This window comes from Crocuta crocuta, unplaced genomic scaffold, assembly GCF_008692635.1.
Source record: "Crocuta crocuta isolate KB4526 unplaced genomic scaffold, BGI_CrCroc_1.0 scaffold33, whole genome shotgun sequence".
Taxonomy (NCBI): Eukaryota; Metazoa; Chordata; class Mammalia; order Carnivora; family Hyaenidae; genus Crocuta; species Crocuta crocuta.
Window position 1 is genome coordinate 865,359 of NW_027529203.1, and position 21,200 is coordinate 886,558.

Here is a 21,200-nt window from a genome sequence, read left to right on the forward strand (position 1 = left end):
CCTTTTTATCTGTCAAGTTCTCAGCTCAAATTACATCTTTTTTGGCTTACCTCATTATTTTCTAAACTCTCAATCAGAACACTTAATTTACTCAAATTTCTCCTGTACTTTAATTTTGCAAATATTTTAGTCAGCAATATAGTTATGCATTAAAAAGAAAAACTGGTGTATTCAAAAAGTTAACAGTGGCTATCTCTTCACAGTATTATGTTCAGAATTTTCTGACTTTTCTTATCTAGTTTTCTAGTCTTTATTAAAAAAGCCTAATTATTCTGTTATCTTGATAAAATGTGTATGTTCTTAAAGTTTTTGGGGTCATGGAACTTTTCATCCAATTCTGTTTCTAAACCAAGGAATAGTAAATTAAAATTTGTGTGGGTGGCTATTACCTAATCTTATATTTTGAAATACTTGGGTGATATTTTGGAAAGTACCATTTATAGCAGAGGCAATCAGTGTTGCAACCATAGCGTCTATGCCTGACTTCCAACAGCCAGCTTCTATATCTTTTCCATTGGTCTGTCCTCAGGATGCTGAATGTGTTTGGAGATAATGTTCCCAGTATTGGGAAGCCTTAATCACTGGCCAGCCAATAGATGGACATCAATACTCCAGCTCCTTTAACTCTTGCTGAGTAATATTGAGGCTTGTATTTATGGGAGTGCTCTTCATATTCCATGATGTAGCTAACCATTATCACTGCCTTTCCTTCTCTGCATTTTGCTTCCTTAACCTACTCTGGCACCTCCCATAAATTGCTTGAACTGAATCCTTGATTATGAGTCTGGTTCTGAAGGTGCCCAAAGTAACAAAATGCATTTAAAATGTTTATCAATATGGATAACTTCTGTTTGCCCTCAAATCACCTACCAGATGGAATATATAACAAATAAAACAACTTTGTCGTGAATTTGGTTCACTACCATATGAAATTACATATTTATTCCTTCCAAATAAAATTTTAAATTGAAGAATAAGTAACTCAAATAATTTAATTAGATATTAAGGAACTGAAGAAAAATTCTATGCATTAGTTGTATTAGAGTGCAAGTTACAGACTAGAATTCCAGCAGATACTTCTTGAGTAAATGAGTGTTAATACAGAAAGGAAGAAAAACTGGCAGTTAATGAGCAGACATTGTCAGAGATACTGTTATCTTATTTAATATTTATAACAGCTCTTTAATAAGCTATAGGTGGACACTGAGGCTTAGCAACAGATACAGAATTAGATCTCAGACTATCTGTTTTGAAACTTGATCCTTATTCTGTGATATGCTGTTTTACAGAAACTGAAACTAAAATGAAAACATGCTGAGAATATTCTACTATATATTTATAACGTTCAGTTTCTAGTTATCTAAAGATATACCTATATATGTAAACACATATTTATGAAAATTATAGAAAAATATATGTATATGAAAATTTGTAGAAACATAGCATCAAACCCTTCTGATTTTATATGAGGCTATGTTTCTCATACATTACATTTACAAGTTCCTCAAACAGTAATGCCTAAAAATGTCTTCCTTCAAAGAAATTATCCTTAGATATCTAATATTTTAATTACTTCCTTTTTATATGCTATAAGTTATGAATGCAAAATCACTACTTTTTTCATGGTTGTGATATTTAGAAGTACAGTTATTATCCAGGTAACATTTTAGGTGGCTTTATAACAAAGTAGAGTTTATTTCAGTTATAAAATAAGAAGAACGGGTGCTATCAAAACGTTTTATATCTTTGTATGACATAAAAGCTCTATCCTATGAATAAAATTTTAGTTTTTCTTCAAACATTAAAACAGTGGAGAATTTTTAGAATGCTATTTTCAAGGTTTAAGGAAGCATGACATTTTACTCGAAAAACAGAGATGAAAGTTATCATCAATTACTACATGAGAAAAAGGAACACAAAAGGTTTTTTTTATTCTATCAAGGTAGGGAAAATTGCACTAGTAAATTGACGAGCTTGAAATAGCAGTTTACATTAAAAATCTATTCAAAGGTGACATCAACATGATTGCTACCGTGAATTGCAGAACTACAGCTAAAATGTTACTCTGATGTTTAAAATTAGATTTACAAAAACAGCTCCCATATATTATACATATTGTATAATTTGAGCTAAACTATGGTATACCCTTTCCTTGTACATTGCTATTATTTTCTGCTTTAATAGAGGATTTTTAATAGTCTTGTGATTAAGCACCTAATATGAGTTCAAATTACAAAACACGGTTCTTTAGAACCCCTCCTAGAATGTAAGAATCATGTGTCTTAAGCTTGAACACTTGATGCATCACTACAAAAACAAAACAAAACAAAAACAAAACAATGCTATTATTGACTAATTAGTTTATAATTTCAAAAATAGCTATATATTTTAACAACTCTTGATTTTGGGAAATTTGGATTCATTTGAGAATTTTTATTTTGTTAAATAAGGAAATTTAAAGGAGAATTTTAAAGAATTTTAGAAAAACCATTTTTTTAATTACAAAACAACCTCTCAAGCAAACTAAATAAAATCCTAACACAGAATCAGCTGAGTTACAGTTCATGAAGACATAAAACAAAATCAGTTTGATTGGGGATGGGAGGCAACTTAGCCCCTATAGCACCATCCTTGCTCCTTTCCTAAGTTTTAGTTTAAACTAGTGATGAGGACACTGAAGACCCTAATATTTCCTTTAATATTTTCAATTTCTACAAAACCTCTGCCCCCTTTTTCATACCACTCATAGCCTTCCATTTCTTAAGGCAATATATTTAAGGAGGTAGGGTCTTGTGGCCTAATAATTCTTTAAATTACATTATTGGTCCAAAGATAGGAATTTTATTTCCCAAGCATGAGTAACAATGTGCTGGAGCCCCCAAGGTTTACTTTAGATGATATTTCACATCTAGGTCATTTTAACTTTTAAATGCCTGAGAAATATAAATTTCTTTACATACATCTTTCTCTTAATAAGTATATTTATACCCTGAGTCATAGTCTATCAGTCCTTCAGTGAGTTTCTGCTAATACAGTTGAAACCTCAGTTCTCTATAACATTGTGAGTGCATATTGTATGGGGATTATGTCTTAATTTTGTTGTTGTCGGTCTGTTTTTGGAAAAAAAAAAGAGTGAGGAATATACAACCTCTTCATTAAGTTTCATTCTTTTAAAAATTGAGTAGGTATAGCTTAGAGTATGCACACATACACACATTCATCACACATACAACACTCAGTACATTTTCAAAATCATAAAAGATGATGCTTACATTTGAATAGGAGCATTATCACTAAATGACAAATTTTAATTCTGAGTTCATTCACTTGGGATTTTAGTTCTTGAAGGTACCCAGTAAATTTGAAAACTAAAAATATTAAGAAGGAAAAGCAAAGCTACTTTTTTATTTATCTCTTTCTTATTACAAAAGAATTAGCAGATAGCTCAAACCATAAAAAGATTCATTTTAAGATGAAATAAACAAAAGTTAAAAATAAAGAGAGAAAGAAAAGCATGCCAGAAAGTAATATATACCTAGCAAAATTATGTTAATACAAATACATGTTTTTGAGCCTTTCATCCTTTCTATATTTGGGACCAAATTTTGATTGTTTCCTTAGCCAATGTGAAGAAGGAAATAAAGTCAGAGATTCAATCAGGTTCATAAGACAACAAAACAGATTCAAGAGAATAATTATTTCCAGTATTGAGGCCAGGACAATGTTTCATTCTCTCTCTCTCTCTTTTTTTTTTTTCCCCCAAACCATATCTGTGACCATCTCCAAAACATAAGATAGAATTCTCTTAAGTTGGAGCAGTGGTGGGTACCCATGTCTGCTCTGCTTGTTGGATCCTTCAGATTTGGCAAGGGACACAGACTGAAACAACTGAGTTTGAACATCTGAAATAGTCCATCTTACAGTACTATCTTTCTATTTAAGTTCTGATTTAAGTTTTTATTTTTTTTTTCTTACCAAAAGGCAGAGAAGTGCCTGGGTGACTTTTACAAATCTAAAAAGCATGCATAGCTCATATTTTACATACAGAATTATTCATATTGTTTTAATTAAATTTTAAAAGTTGGGAATATTGATATGGATCTAACCTGATAAAAGCATAAACACAGGGAATACTGTATTCAGTGTATCAGTCAAAATAATGGAGACAAGTCAGAGATAAGTTACTAATCTCTCCACATGCCATATGATGGTCAGAAAGCTCATGTTTTATAACTGAATTAATATTTTTGGCCAATATAAATGTCTCCCAGTAAATGTGTCACATATTTTTCAAGGACCAATAGACCTGACTTCTTCAGCAAATGTAAGATGAAGCATAACATGTTGACATGATATCAATTTAATCTCATCCTGTAAGCACATAACCCATCATTCAGTAGATTACTAGCTTGAAGCAAACATTTTTTCAAAAAATCTATAACCTGGAAGCAACTTGTCTCAACTTATAACTATAACTCACCCTAAAAAGTATATTCTTCCTATGACTTGACTACTACTGAGGAAGAAAGAACAATTATTTATTATATTAAAATCAACACTACAAAAATTATATTTAAATGAAATATATTTAAGATTAGGTGAAAGTTTAGGTATATGTGCACTTTTAAGTTTGTCATTGTTTATTAAGAACTAAGAAAAATGAGCTTAATTACTGCTTATCACTACTTCATGTGTATTTTATATGTGTCTGGATTCCCTAATAAATGTGAAGTTTAATTATGTTTTTATGTAAATTTCTGAATAATGAAAGTTTCAGCATGCTACTAAGAAAGTATTGTATTGTACATTCTTAATAAGCATAATTAAGTTGAGTTATGTTCATGGGCAGGCAAGGTCATTTATGATTTTGAAAACATAGGTTTCTGGCTAAGTTTTCTGAAACTCAGTTTATTGAGTAAATGTTCATATTCTACTTCTTTTAATGCATAATTTTTTTAAATGATAAAGTTAAAATCATCCATAAACTTTAGGCCATAATAATACTTTGAGTCTAAAATAATATTAGATAATGATCTCATATTAAATCATTTTTTGTCCTATATAATTCATTGTCACCATGGACTTCAATCTTTATTTTTTGACCCATTGTGATAATACTACTGACATCAATCCTTTACAGTTTACATTATAGACAATGTTTGATTTGCTACATGTTGCTCTTGTTTACCTACAGACATATTGAAAGTGCTTAGCAACCAAATCTTAACAAAGCTTTCTCTACTTTCACTGTTACACATCCATCAAGAAAAACATAGCAACAGCAACTGCTTTAGATTTCAAATGGGGATATTTTGAAAGAAATTAAACATATTTTCAGCAAGTATTGCAATTTTTTCCAGTCACCAGGAGATTTTTTTGCTTACCTGAAATAAGTAAAGTAGCCTGCAAGCTGAAGGTTTCCACAGAGAATAAAAATTCAATTATTTTTGAAGATGAAAACTATCACTGACCATACTAACCAATTTAAAAGCACTAAAAGCTGAAAAGTAAGCTTTACTGAAAGCATAACGTGAACACCAGGACTATCAGGAAACAACACTGAGTTACACGTTTACTCTCTTCATAAATGAGAAAAATGCAGTATTTTTAATAGATTGAAAATAAAGATTTTCTGTTCTTTCAACAGCATGAGGAACTTTATGAGAAATTTGTGGTTACACCGGATCCTCTACTATCCCCTGCGTCTGAATCGATCTCCAGTAACAGGTGTATTGCAAGTCATCCTTAGGCTCTTTTTCAATATGCCTGAGTTTGACTTCACTTCTGCATGAGCAATGATATGAAAATATGACCGCATTGATTTGAATGCATTTAAATGATTCTCGGTAAAATATTTGCTCTCTTTTCACATATTCATGGTCAGAAATATGAAATTTATGGAGTTTGCAATGAATTAATTCATTCCATTTGTTCCAAATAATCAATTCTTGCTTATAAAGGAACTTAGAGCTCTATCCAGTGTCTATATCTCCTAACAAATTCTGACCTAAGAATCTTACATGTTTTGCTGTATGGATAGAAGAAATATGGATAGAAAAATAATGACCTAAGTGAAGAGAAAAAGAAAAAATAAAAGAGAGAAGGTGGAAGTTAGAAATGAAAATCCAAAGGAGATTGAAATGATATTTTCTTCATCTCAATAGTAAAGAACAGTCTTAGAACTATTGAATGAAAATTCAGTGTTTTCTGAATTAAATCTTGAAACAGTTCATCAATCCTCCTCCCCTTAATAATATGTTTGTATATCATCTAAATAATTTTTGCTTTTATTTTTAGTTGCTCAATAATAAGCTATCAAATTCCTGATTTATGCATTAGCTACTTTGTTAAGATAGAGAGGTAAATTTGGTAGGATATAGAATTGAGAATATGAGGGGGAAAAGAGAGTAATGTAGCAAAGAAATTAAATATTAACTAGCAATCCATAATCTGATAAGAGAAAGACTTTACATAGTATTCTGAAAGCTAAATCTAGACAGAAGTTTAAAAATCAGTGAGATCATTTGTAGTAAAAATGTACTACTACTAATTTACATTTTTACCTGAATTACCAGGACCTATCACTGGAGCATCTCTAGCTCTTAGTATCCTGGGAACTTAGAGCAAATCAAAACCTCTTGGCTGAAAAAAAGAAACTTTCGATTTAGTTATAGGTTATTGTTTACCCCATGGAAAATAAGCAATAACACAAAAACTGACTCTGTACAAATATGTGTCCATATGTTTTAAGCTCTGATATTACACTGTTCATCTAGTATTAGAGATTGTCCCTATTATTGTGGTAGAGCCCTTCCCTAAGGAACATGGTGGAAACCTCCTCAGAACAAAGGAAGACAACATGGCCCAATTAACTCTTATACACTTTTGCAGAACTCTGTCACAACTCTGTAACTTGGACTGTGTCCAATCAGACTATATGTGTTACCATATATTGGAGACAAAGAAGTAGAAATTGCATAAAAGGCTACACCCTGGTGCACTCGGGGCTCAAGCTTTTTGGGTCTTAGCCCACTGAGCCCATGCTGGCACAAATAAAGCTGCTTCCTGGAAAGAAGAGCTTCAATGTTCTGTCTCTCTGTGTGAGAATCTTGTTACATTAATAATATAGCAACACACATAGCACAATGGTAGTACAAATAGTTTTTGTTGTTAATTTCTTACAAGGGCCCTGAAAAGTCCTTCACTGATATTTGATTCTTGTTTTCCTTTTAACCTACCAGCTTTGTCCATATCTTAAAAATATAGAAAATGTAAGGGATATATATATTTTTTTAACAATTAGTAGTAACAATGCAAAGAAGAAAGGAATAACAGGCAAAACATTACGTAAACTAAAGCCTAGTCAAAGTCATTCACAAAGATTTAGTGAATAAAATGAGGGGTAAATTTGTGTTCTGTCTCAACTGAGCTCACTCTAATTTGACTTTAAATAAGCTTTTGATCAACAAGACCTCAGTCTGCAGCAACTCATTTCTGTGATCAGCTACAGAAAATTAATAAAAAAATTTTTTTGTTAATGCTATATATTTTAGATTTCTTTCCAAAAATCAGATAAATTTAGGCTTTCTGTTTAGTATCTATGTGACTAGTGCCATATTTAATGAATATCTAAAGAACACATTTTTTTTCTCAATTTATATCAATTATAACACAGTCAATGAAAGACTACCTTACAAAATGGGTTATCTGAGAGCTTTTTAAAAGTTAGAAAGACTTTAATCTAAAGATGTATATAAATAAGTGAAGACCAGTAAAATGCAAATAAACAAAAGCCATTTATTCAGTGCCTGCTATAGCAAAGGAATTAGTCACGATCACTTGGGTTTGGTAGACTCAAAAGTAAGGCAGAGAAGTGGAAAAAGTTTGTAGTAGAACAAAGGGAAGCTTTCCGCTATGCCTTGACTAAAGGATCTTGACATCGAAAAGTTTTAGTCAAACTAACTGAAAGTGGGGCATTATATGTGATTGGCTTTCTCTAGTTGGTCCTAAGTTTGAAATGGAGGCAAAAATTAGGGGAGCTGACACTAATTAAACCTTGACCATTTTGAGCTAATAGAGGTAGTGGTTATTGTTTGTCTTTCTGGATTGGTTCCTTAGGATAATAGTCTGACTTCTTAGATTAGTTACTATAGACAGTAGGTTGACTTCCTGAGATGGTTATTCAGATAAGGTGTTGGTTTCTTCAGCTGGTTGCTACAGGTTGTATTCTATTTTTATATATCACCTGGCAATTATCCATTTGTATATTCCATCAGATCTTAGATATGTATTTGAAATCCCAATTTTTATTACAATATATTTTCTATAGGAAAGAAAGACCATTGGATTATGCAAAATTAATATAATCCTAAAACATTTCTAATTTAATTATAAACATTTACTTTCTATATGTTTCCAAACTATTACAAATAGTATATATTTATGTCAATAGCTATAACTCAAAACACCTAATTACAAATTTAATTTCCACAAAGCATATTGAGGCTTTGAGAGAGCTTATTAGTTATTTAATAAACAGTTATAAAGGTGCCTTGGTGGCTCAGTAGATTAAGTGTCTGACTCGATTTGGCTCTGATCATGATCTCATGACCGTGTTGGGGTCTGTGCTGAGCATGGGGCCTACTTGGGATTTTCTTTCTCCCTTTCTCTCTCTACCTCTCCCTACTCAGCCACATGCTCTCTCTCTCTCAAAATAAATAAACATTAAGGAGAGAAACAGATGAATTCCTTAATAAAATGGTTAAGTATTTTAAAAATTGTTTGATTAACTTCAATGTTTTCTAATTTGTACAATCACTTGAAATATTTGAAACCTATTCATATTATCCAGTTCATTGGCTCAGTACTTCCACACATCATCATCATTTCATCATAAATAACAGATACACTGTGAGCAGCTACAGAGTATTAGGCCCATAATTGAAAGTAGAGATAGAAAAATAAGAGATAGTACACATGATAGTTAAGACTCAGATCCTGAAACCGGATTGGTCTGACTAGTTACTAATTAAATGGCCTGGGAAAAATTTTAAAAACAAAAACAAAAACAAAAAACAACAACTTCCTACCTCAGTTTTGCCAACTGTGAAATGCAGATACCTCATGTGTTGCTTTGTTAATTAGAAAAGTTATATTAGCTATTAGGTATTATTACTATATTTAATCTTTAAAAAAACCCCTATGACGAATGTACCTTCATTATCTCTATTAAGAATTAACTGCATAATAAGATTAAGCGTTTGCTAAATATCTTGACCAAGATCACATTCTTGGGAAGTAGTAGTATAAACACTGAGTATACTTTATTACAGCCTGAATAAATTACAAAATGTGTGTTAATTGGTGAGTAATTCAGGACCCATGAATTAAAGATACAGTAGTTCAATTAGAATAAAGTTTAGCAATAGAAGGTAGTCATAATATTAGGAATACTTCTTGTAGCTAAAGTGTAAAAACACCTCAGACATATTGAAACCTATGATTTAAGTATTTTTTGGTATCCCAGAAATCCAGTGAAAGTTTTTAAGCAATGAAATGTTTTTGAGATGTTTTCAAATGTAAAAGAGATGTTTTACAAAATTTAAAGAATATCAATCTTCCTTATAAAATAAATTTTGGAAGAGTCTGATAGAGATGAGACTGTTTTCTTCTCGAAAACAAAAACAAAAACAAAACAGTTGAAATGCTAAATAAAAGAAAACATTTCAATGGAAGTGAAAAATGAGAGGAAGAAAAGCAGAGATAAACAATAAAATGAATTAATATTTTCAATCTAAGTTAATATGGATACATAAATGTTTACATAAAGTTCTGAAAAAGACAATACATTTTTATCTTAATGAGCTGGGAGATGATGTATCCATATTTGACTTTTAGAATATTTTTCACGGGGGTATTTCTTTCAATTAATGTTACGTTTTCTTTATATAAACTAGTTTTTATAAATATTTATTCACTTTACACAGAGGTTTACTACTCATCTTACTAAATTTAAGTCTGGTTCAACATTCAAAAATCAATTAATGTAATCTATCACATCAATAGTCTAATCTCAAAAGGAAAGTATTTGGTGGTGTCCATCCCTTTTCTCTTAGAACTTGCTTTGCCCTTTCATCAAACCATGCTACTCTCTGGAGAGAACAGTTTGTACATTTTAAATGAAAGTTTCCCTCATTAGGGGAAAAAGATAATATTAAAATAGAACTAAAGGAAATAAATCTATAAATCCATAGAATTTGAAAAGAAAGCAGGATGAGTGTTAAGACAGGAGAGTATGAACACAAATGATTTAGTTGTGCAAACCATACAGTGTGGTTATTATGTTGAATGTTAGCATTATAAATATAGAGGAAGACATTCACATTGTTTTAGAAACTTAAACCCAGGTAAAAATGTGAAACTTATCAAGGGGAAACCTTGAAGTTTATGATTATGGTATGGGAGAGATAATGGCTGAACTTCAAGGTAGCACAGCCAGAGGGGAGTCTAGTTTAGAAAAGAGAAATTAGGGGTACCTGGGTGGCTCAGTCTGTTGGGCGTCCGACTTCTGTCAGGTCATGATCTCACAGTTCATGGGTTCGGGCCACGTGTTGGGGTCTGTGCTGACAGGTAGCTCATATCCTGGAGTGTGTTCCAGATTCTGTGTCTTCCTCTCTCTCTGACCATCCCCTGCCACGCTGTCTCTTTCTCTCTCTCAGAAATACATAAGACATAAAAAATGTAAAAAAAGAAAAGAGAAATTATAATTATGGGTGTATACAAAATTTCTATAAAAAAGACACCACTTTAGGTTATTTCACATTATCAGGTATTTGGACATTAACATGATGTTTCTATGTTATCTCTGGAAAAAATAAGAAAGAAAGAAAATAAAATATTTAAAGTTTTCTCATTATCCTAGCATACATTTATGATTACCTAGCATATCAAAGACATCACTAGAATACTTTTATTTAACATGGTAGCTCTAAACAGAATATGTAAAACTGTGTATAGTAAATTATGATCTAGTGTCCATAACATTGAAGTCAAGTAAGAGAATCATAAAGTATTCTGTGTTTTACACTTTAAAATAATCATATTTTTTGCTTACCTAAGAGCTATTGCTTATAACTGACCATTATTAAATGAAGGTATTTTTTTATTTCCTAAGCATATTAAAATTTTATGTTCTACTTACATGTTATGTTTCTTCTCATATTTCTCACCAGAAGCAAGCTCAGTGAAGATTTTGATATAGTGATACATACGATTAAAGCAAAAAACATATTTTATAAAAATAAAATTTAGCATACCAAGGTAATTTATAAATAGAGCATTTAATAACTATTTGCCAAGGTAAATTAAGACTTTAAACCAAGCATTCATATTCCTATGGTTTTAGCACTCTATCTGTGCCTGTTTAAATATAATGATCTGGAGTAATTGGTGGCTACCTCTATAAAATATGTGAAATGATTGTAGCTTCATAACCTTCGCAATTTATTCAAGTCAGTAGTTGCTATTAAATAAAGTTAGCTTAAGCTTTTCTTCAGCATTTGATTAAGTCTTGCACAGCTGTTTTTCACTCAAATATGAAATTTCATTAATATAAATCTTTGGTTCAATGACTTTCATTTTATTTAAACCACTATTTTCCATCAAAGAAATTTCATGCCAATGGAGGGACATTTCTGATTTTAGATCACAGTTATTGCTTTAAAAGAATGTTTAATTTTTTATGTTATTATACTTTTTTTAAGAAATAAAAAAATAATTCACCCATAGGAAAATCAATTTTCAGAGTGGATCATTAACTATTTTAGTAGTATTAAATTTACATTTAAGATATTTTAGAAATGTTTAAGTCATACTAAAGCAATGTGTAAAAATAGACACATTCACAAGTCCCTTGTAAATATGATCTTTTTGTTTTTTAAAAATCAGTTCCTATATTTTAAGAATGGATGCTAGGATGCTAAGAGCAGCTGTAACTCTAGTGGTATTTTCTCCATCTTTCTCCTCCTTCTTAATTTAATTTATATAAATTTGGAGAAAAAACAAACTCAATTTTTTATTAAAAATGCATCTTTCCATTGTAAAGGATGGGCATGTTCAGGGACTTGGGTTCAAATTCTGACTTTCCCATTGACCTATAACAAAACATTTAAGCTCTCTCATGATTGCTCCTCATCATTTGTAAATGGTGTGTTAAATTAGCATATTTATTTTAAAAAACCTCTTCAATTGGGGCACGTGGGTGGCTTAGTTAGTTAAGCGTCCAACTTCAGCTCAGATCATATCTCACAGCTTGTGAATTCAAGCCCCACATTGGGCTCTGTGCTGACTGCTCAGAGCCTGGAGTCTACTTCAGATTCTGTCTCCTTCTCTCTCTGCCTCTTCCCAACTAACTCATGCTCTGTCTCTCTCTCTCTCTCAAAAAATAAAAAATAAAAACATTATTTTTTTTAAAAAGCTCTTCAATGAAGAGTCTAAAATACTATTATTGTAAACATAGATCTTACCTATTTCCTGAAGCGTTAAAATTTTTGTCCTTAAGGATTTTCCCACATATAAATAAATGCTATTTACAGTTTTTCTTCCTCATTTGATCACTTAATCCTATTAATAGATTTAGAAAATATATTTTATTTTTCTAAGAGCAGTTTTATTTATATTATTTTTTAAATGTCTGTTTGTATTTAAGAGAGAGAGAGAGATCAAAACAGAACATGAGAAGGAGAGGGGCAGAGACAGGGAGACACAAAATACGAAGCAGGCTCCAGGCTCTGAGCTGTCAGTGCAGAGTCTGATGTGGGACTCAAACTCATGAACTGCAAAATCATGACCAAAGCCAAAGTCAACATTTAACCCACTGAGCCACCCAGGCACCCCACTTTAAGAACAGTTTTAGTTTATAATAAAATATTTTTTCATGCACATGTGTGTACACACACACATACACAATTACCATGCAATAGATGCCACAGGTTTTGTCAATAATATCAACAATAGTATTACTGTATTTAGCCCTTGGAGGACATGGCCTTGAGAAGGACTTGAAACCTTAGTGAAAAGCTAAGTGATTCTTTTTTTCATTTTAACTGAAGCCTTTATCTTGTTATGTTTCATTTTTTCCCCATTATGATAAATGTATTCTTTAATCCCCATCCTCCGTTTCTCCCAACCTCTACCCACCTCTCCTCTGGTGACCATCAGTTTGTTCACTATAGTTGGGTCTGTTTCCTGGTTTCTCTCTCTCTCTTATTTTTTTTTTTCCTTTGCTCATTTGTTTTGTTTCTTTAACACCACATATGAGTGAGATCATATGGTATCTATCTTTCTTTGACTGACTTATTTTGTTTAGCATTATATTTTCTAGCTCCATCCATGTTGTTGCAAATGACAAGATTTCAATCTTTTTTTTACACCTGAATAATATTTCAGTGTATATACATACCACCTCTTCTTTATCCACTCATCTATTGATAGACTCTTGTCTTTTCATTTCTTTGCATTGTCTTGAATTTCTTTTGCTCATGTTTTATAGTTTTCAGAGTACAGATCTTTTACCTCTTTAATCAAGGCTATTCCTAGATACTGTAATATTTTTAGTGCAATTGTAAATGGAATTGCTTTCTTAATTTCAATTTCTGCTGCTTCACTCTTGGTATATAGGCATGTACCTATATACCTGTACATTGATTTTATACTCAGTGACTTTACTCAATTCATTTATCAGTTCTGTTAGTTTAGAATCAATTTATTGAAATCCATGGATAAGTTGGAAGTATTTTGATTGCTATTGCATTGAATCTATAGAGCAAGTTTGGAAGAACTGACATCCTAACAATATTGAGTCCTCCTGTTCATGACCACTGTCTCTCCATTTATTTGGTTTTCCTTTAATATTATTCTTCAGTTTTTGGTTTTCCTCATATAGATCCTGTGTGTGTGTGTGTATACATACATATATACATATATATATATCCATTTTGTATGTGTATGTATATTTGTGTGTATGTATGTGTGTATATATGTTTAAATTTAAATATTTCATTTTTTAGGAGGTGCTAATACAGATGATATTAGGTATATGAAAGTGATTAACTTTTATATATTAACCTTATATCCTGCAACCTTACTGTAATTGCTTATTGGTTCAGGAGTTTTCTGTTGACTTTTTCACATTTTCTACATAGAGGATCATGTCATCAAATCAAATACAGACATTTTAATGCCTTCATTTTATATACCTTTTATTTCACTTTGCCTGCTATATTAATAGTTTATTAACAGTATAGTATTAGTTTTATTAAATTAATGAACAATATTAAAGAAAACCTCCCTATATCTGCTGCCTTTGCCTCCTCTGTTAAAATAATAATGATAATATAAATAATTGCTAAACTCTTGCTAAACATTTACAATATGCTAGACACTGTTCAGATTACTTAACATATTGAATACAAAAACTCTACGAGGTAGATTTTACTATTAGTCATCTTTTAGAGTTAAGAAATTCAGGTCAAAGAGTTAAGTCATTTGCTTAAAATCATAAAGGTCTGAGAGGTTGTGCTGATTTTTACAAGAGTGACTGGAAATTCTTTAACACTTCTTCCAAGGACAGTTAGGACTGTAACTCATTTGTAACAATAAAAGTTTACATTGTGTGATTACTGAGGCTGAGGACAGTGATGCCATTCCCACTTCTTTGCTGAAACATACTCAGAGCTCTGAGCAGCCAAGTGAATACTCTTACTACCCTGAGGTCCCCAGGTTTTAGCTAACAGACTCGAAAAGGCCACAAGCAAATTTAGTTTTGCAGATTTGCATTAGACCTCCACTGACTTCTGCCATTCCAGGTGCCAGAGAGATGAGGAAATGAGCTTTCAGATGTGTCTGACCAGTCGTTGCGTAAGCCCCCAGACATTCTATTTTCTTGCTGTGTCCTTTCCAATTTACTGACCCACCTCACCTATGATCATAAAAAATAAATAAATAAATAAAAATAAAAAAAGTAAAATGTTTTAAGCTGTTACATTTTAAAGTAGTGTCTTAGCAATTGAAACTGTAACCAGTCTATGGGCAGGCTTTCAACATCTGCAGGCTGGTCCCCCAAACTATGCTCGTAACCATTGTTCTATGAAACATGATACCATAAAACAAAGTCTATAAAGAAAAAAATACCTTATCTTAGAAGGTTATTCAATATTTTGCATATCAGATGTCAGATGTATTCAGATTCCTTGCACAGTTGATGTTCATATGCAGTATCTTCTAAGCTCATATTCTAAGATAAACTTTAGATTTTAGGGGCAAAAATATCATTCATATTGATTAATTTTGCTATGCACTCACCAGTCCCTTTTAGAACGCATTTCTGAAAACTACACATTCAAATCTGGGATCCTTCAAAAATAATTTGACCTAGCCACAGTAAATGTTATCAGTGAGTAAAGCTCATAATCAGATTGCTTCACCCTTAAACAAAAACCATGTTCACAATAAAAAATTTTAGTAAATTTTCTTTACCAAATTGTATTCTGGTAGTAATTCAAGCCTGTAATGAGGAACGTTTTTAATAAATAGCCTTGTTGACTCAGAAGATCTGGATGACATAGTTTGATGATTATAGTTTGAGACCAGTCCTTGAAATCAGGCCCTGCAAATCTTCTAATTTTTTTCTTCTTTTTAAAAATTCTTGATTTTAATTATTTTTGCATTTCAATACAGATTTTTAAAAACAACTTGTCAATTTCTAAAATAGGGATTGGTACTTTGATTACTATTATATTGTATGTATTGATTACTCTGGGGAAATTTGACATGTTGACAATATTAAACTTTTCAATTCATAAAATAGCATTCATTAAAATTATTAGTATATAAAACATGTATACTAGTAATTTTATAATTTTTAATGTTTGTTTATTTTTGAGAGAGTGACAGTCCACAAGTGGGAGAGGGACAGAGAGATAGGGAGACACATAACCAGTTAACCAACTGAGCCATTCAAGCAACCCCATAAAAATTGCATTTTTAATATTTAAAATTGCTCTTAGCAATATTTTATAGTTTTCATTTTAGAGGTCTAGCATAGTCTTTGATAAATGTATTCTAAGAATTTCATGATTTCAAAGGTATTATATCTCATTTTCTAAGCATTGGCTCCTAATATGTACACAAACAATTTGTATACATTCATCATATATCCAAATTTTGTATCTACAAACTTTCATGATTTACTTACTCATTTGAAGATTACTTTTATAGATATTTTAAAATGTTTTTATATATATAATTATATCACCTACATATATTAAAGTTTGTTTCTGTTTTTCACCAATCTGTATGTCTTTTATTTATTTTTATTACCTTACTCCAGTGCTTAGGATCTATAGTAAAACAGTAAATAGAAATGATGAGAGTAGAAAATCACTCTGGTACTAAACCTTGAGGAAAAAGTTAATAGTTCATGATTTAGAACAGTGTTAGTTATAAGATGTTTTAGATGGTCTTTATGAGATTCAAGACATCGCTTTTTGTATCTTGATTGCTATATATTTTGTCATGAATATTTTTAAAATTTTGTTGTATGTGAATATGTGCAATGTTTACCTCTATTGAACTGGTCATAAGAAAATTCTTTTGCTTTTAGTCTGTTAACATGATTAACTAAATTAGTAGCTTTTCCTGGATTCTATCACTTAGATTAAATTTGCCATTAATTGAACATAGGTGGAATCATAGGATAGAGGACTGCAGCTTCCTCCCTTTGACCTCCTTTCTAATTGATTAAAGCCTTCTTTCCAGGTGATTTCTTAATTCGGGCACAAGACCCTGTGGGCAAAGAGGAACTACCTCCTCAAGTTACAAGGACTGCTCTGACAAGCACAAGACCCAAGTGTGATTGACCCAAAGGCAGTGATTGACCACACCTTTACTGCCCACTTACATGTACCCACTGAACTTTTTTCCACGTTTTCTTTATATACACCTAAAAGTATTTTAAGCACTTTGGAGATAGACTTTAGTCCACTGGCTTCCTTGTGTTGACCTCACTGAACTAAATCCCTTTCTTATTTCTCCACCCCTGGTCTTTCTGTCTTTGGATTTGTCAGGAGCAAGTAGCCAAACCTGATTTGATGGGGACGCCAGGAGCCAGGTGCTCTTACATCCCTGGGCCCCAGGTACAATAGCATATACTTTTTATTTCTGCTTTAATTACTGAACATATGAAAAATTCATCCTTCTTTTTGTGGTTATCAGCTTGTTTCATTTGGTTGCTACTTAATACTCTATTGTATGAATGTTTAACATTTTCCCCCAGTATTTTATGACTGTATATGTGTATTCTAGTTTGGAGATGTTAAGAATAAAGCTGCCCTGGGGTGCCTGGGTGGCTCAGTCATTTGAGCAGCTGACTCTTGATTACAGTTCAGGTCATGATCCCAGAGTCATGGAATACAGCCCTCTATAGGGCTCTACACTGAACTTGGAATCTGCTTGGGATTCTCTCCCTCTCCTTCTGCCCCTCTCCCTTGCTCATGTGCACACTCTCTGTCTCTGTCTCTAAAATAAAAAATAATACTAATAAAGCCCTGAACATCTTTTTATGTATCTTTTTTGCAGGCATGCATTTTCATTTTTATTGGGTAAATATCTAGGACAGGAATTGCTAGATCATACTTTTATGTTTAAATATATTTGAAACTGCCAAAGAAATTCCTAAAGTAAATGTGCTATTTTTATTACTTCCAGCAATATTTGATATTTCCAGCTGTTTCACATTATTTTTTTAATTAAAAAATTTTAATGTTTATTTATTTTTGAGAAAGAGAGACCGAGAACAAGCAGGGGAGGGACAAGAAGAGAAGGAGACACAGAATATGATGAAGTTGGCTCCAAGTTGTCAGCACAGAGCCACTGCAAGGCTCAAACTCACAGACCACAAGATCATGACCTAAGCTGAAGTTAGGTGCTTAACCACTAAGCCACCAAGGAGTCCCTCCATTTGTTTCATATTCTTGTCAAACCTTGCTGTTGTTAGTTTTTTGTTTGTTTGATTTTTAATGTTTATTATTTCTGAGAGAGAGGAAGAGAACAAGAGCAGAGAGAGAGAGAGAGAACGGGAGGGTCAGTGAAGGAAGAAGACACAGAATTCCAAGCAGACTCCAGGCTATGAGCTGTCAGCACAGCCAATGTGGGGCATGAACCCATGAAACTCGAGATTGTGACCTCAACCACAGTCACTGTTTAACCAACTGAGACACCCAGGCACCCCATTTTTGTTTTTTAATTTTAGCATTTTTGGTATGCGTATTAGTATCTGATTTCACTTTAGGTTGCATTTCAGAAATAACTAAAGATGTTAATATATCCCTGTAGTTATTAAGCCTTTGACATATTATTTCTGAATTTGCCTATTCAAGTCATTACCCCATTTTTACTTGGGCTGTTTGCCTTTTTGTTATTGGTTATAAGACCTTTTTGTTTGTTTGTTTGTATTTTGGATATGATGACATTGTTAAATGTGTTTGTTGCAAATAGTTTCTCCTTCTTAGTCTGTAGTTTTCCCTTTTACTTTCCTTTCTGTGTGGTGGTGTAACATATCAGTCTTTGTATTTGAGTGTGCTATAAAATATAAATCTATTTCTCAGTTACACTACTTGTTGATATTGTCCAGACCAGACCACAACATTGTTCCTTTGTTCCCAAGCTAGCTAAAATGGGTTCCATGGCTTTGATAAATAAGTATTTTCACTTTGGTCTATAGTTTCTTAGCTTCTGCCATTTTTAATCATTATGAAAGATTGCCTAAAGTAGAAAAAGGAACATAATAAAATTCAGCAGATTAAAGGAACCATGGGGACCAGAAGTTTGCTATCTTCTTACAAGCTATTGGAATTGTAACATCAGTACATTTTATACTGTATGCTATTTTGCATTATCCATTCTTTTGGAAGTTCTGATTTTTTTTTAAAAAGTGATGAGCATTGTGTACCAATTCAAAACACCCACCGTATAGGGCTTTTCTTTTCACATCCCTAAATTGCTCTCAGATCCAAGTCTTAAGTTTATACCTTAAGTTAAGTTGCTTTTATGGTCTGCTTAAAAACACAGTTTCTAAAATCTCAGAAGGAAGATAGATTATAAGCTCCCTGCTAAGAAAAATTGATGAGTCTAAGTCCAGTGGTAGTAAAGCACTCATACACTTTATAACATTACAAAATGTGATATTCTACAATCTATTTTTCAATAAAAAATCTGCTAAACATAAAATTTCTGATTTAAAATTATATATCTTTGAATTGAGGGGAAAAGAACTGATGGACATTCTTGCTTAGGGAGAATTGGTAATAATATCCATTCCATTTTCAATTTAAAATGAACTCAGACTTCTGATGTCAGTCAAGATCATGTAAGATCAGTATAAACCAACTTACAACTACTACTCTGAACAAAATACAAAAAAACAACTTCATGAAGACTCTGAAAAGTAAATCAAAGCTGGCAGATTTGGAGGAAAAAAAAGAATTCAAGAACCAATCCAGGAGTGGCACAGGAGAAGCTTTCATAAGAATCTAAGATATAAGCCACCACACAAGTGTCAGACTCACATTTAAGTAGCATAGGGACCAGACATATCCAAAGCAACATAACAAAGACACGGAAGAGAGTGTTGCTGTTAGAAACCTCAAATGATAAGAAGATAGATCTTATGAATTGAACCTGGCTGGGTTGACTGCTAAAAATCAAAAACATTCTTCAGAGGATTTTAAAGAAAACTCAGGATCACAATGTTCAAATGTCCAGGATGCAATTAAAAATTACTCAATTTACAAAGAATAAGAAAAACATGACCAGTTCACAAGAGAAAAGGTAATTAATAGATACATACCTCTAAATTACACTGATAAAGGAATTATCAAAGATTTTAGACATGTATTGCAACTATGATCTGTGAGGTAAAGTAAAAACACTAAAACAAAGATATATGTTGTTAGCAGAGGATAGAAACTATGAAATAGAACTAAATATTAGAAAATTTAAAAATTCAGGTAAAGAAATCACTGAATAGCTGAATAGAAATGACAGAGGCATCAATGAACTTAGATATATAAAATTAGATAAATATTAAGATTATATAAATAAAAAATTATTCAATCTGAGAAAATGAAAAAAGTGATAAAGATAAATAGAGCCTTATTTCAAACATCAAATTTCTTTTTTTTTTCAAACATCAAATTTCTAACAGTAGTATATGAGAGACAGAAGTAGTATATTAGAAGTAGAGCACCAGGGCTGCATGGACAGCTCAGTTAGTTAAGCATCCACCTTTAGCCTAGGTCATGATCTTATGGTTCATGGGTTCGAGCCCAGCATTGGACTCTGTGCTGACAGCTCAGAGCCTGGATCCTGCTTCAGATTCTGTGTCTCCCCATCCCCCTCTCTTTGCCCCTCCCCCACCTGTGTGTGCTCTCGCTCTCTTGCTCTGTCTGTCTCTCTCTCAAAAATAAACATTAAGAAAAAAAAAGTAGAGCACCAAAATGCATGTGGTAATTAAACAACATACTGCCAAATAACCAACATGTTTGTATGAGGAAGTCCCAAGAGAAATTAGAAAATACTTTGAGGTGAGTGAAAACAGGATACAACATACTTAAATGTAAAGATAACACAAAAGCAGTGCTTAGAGAAGTTTATAACTGTAAAGGCTTACACTGAAAAAATGTCTAATCAATAATATTACCTTACACCTTAAGAAATGGAAAAAAGAAGACAGAAAACTAAACCCATAATCAGCAGAAGAAAGGACATTTTAGAGCCTAACGTGGAAATAAATGAAATAGACAACATAAAATAATGGAGAAAATCAATTAAACCAAGAGTTAGTTCTTTGAAAGATCAACAAATCGGTAAAGCTTTATTTAGACTGATCAAGAAAAAAGTAAACGGCTCATTGCAATGTAAGTGCCTGACATTAAGTTTTGATTGCCAAGGCACCCATTTCAAAGACCATCTCATGTAAACATATTGCCAGTTGTATGACATAGCTACTAGTGAAACAGCTAGATAAGAAACCAGCCTGCCTCTACCCAACAGATCCCCTTTTAGAATGCCCTGGATAAGCTTAGTAAGTAACCTTTTGAGTAACCTTGCTTTTTCCTTCTTACATCTTAATTCCTGTTTTATTT

General features: G+C 32.1%; 1 long non-coding RNA gene across 2 annotated transcripts in view; it reads left to right on the forward strand.

Moving 5' to 3' along the window:
- LOC144226836 (uncharacterized) overlaps positions 1-21,200 on the forward strand; it is a 165,882-nt gene that overhangs the window by 112,094 nt on the left and 32,588 nt on the right. Inside the window, exon 3 of one of the 2 annotated variants that reach the window (XR_013333753.1) lies at positions 17,124-17,192. The exons of the other annotated variant lie outside the window; for it this stretch is intronic. This is a non-coding gene — a long non-coding RNA (uncharacterized LOC144226836). The remainder of the gene's footprint in view (positions 1-17,123; positions 17,193-21,200) is intronic. 2 annotated transcript variants of the gene reach the window in all.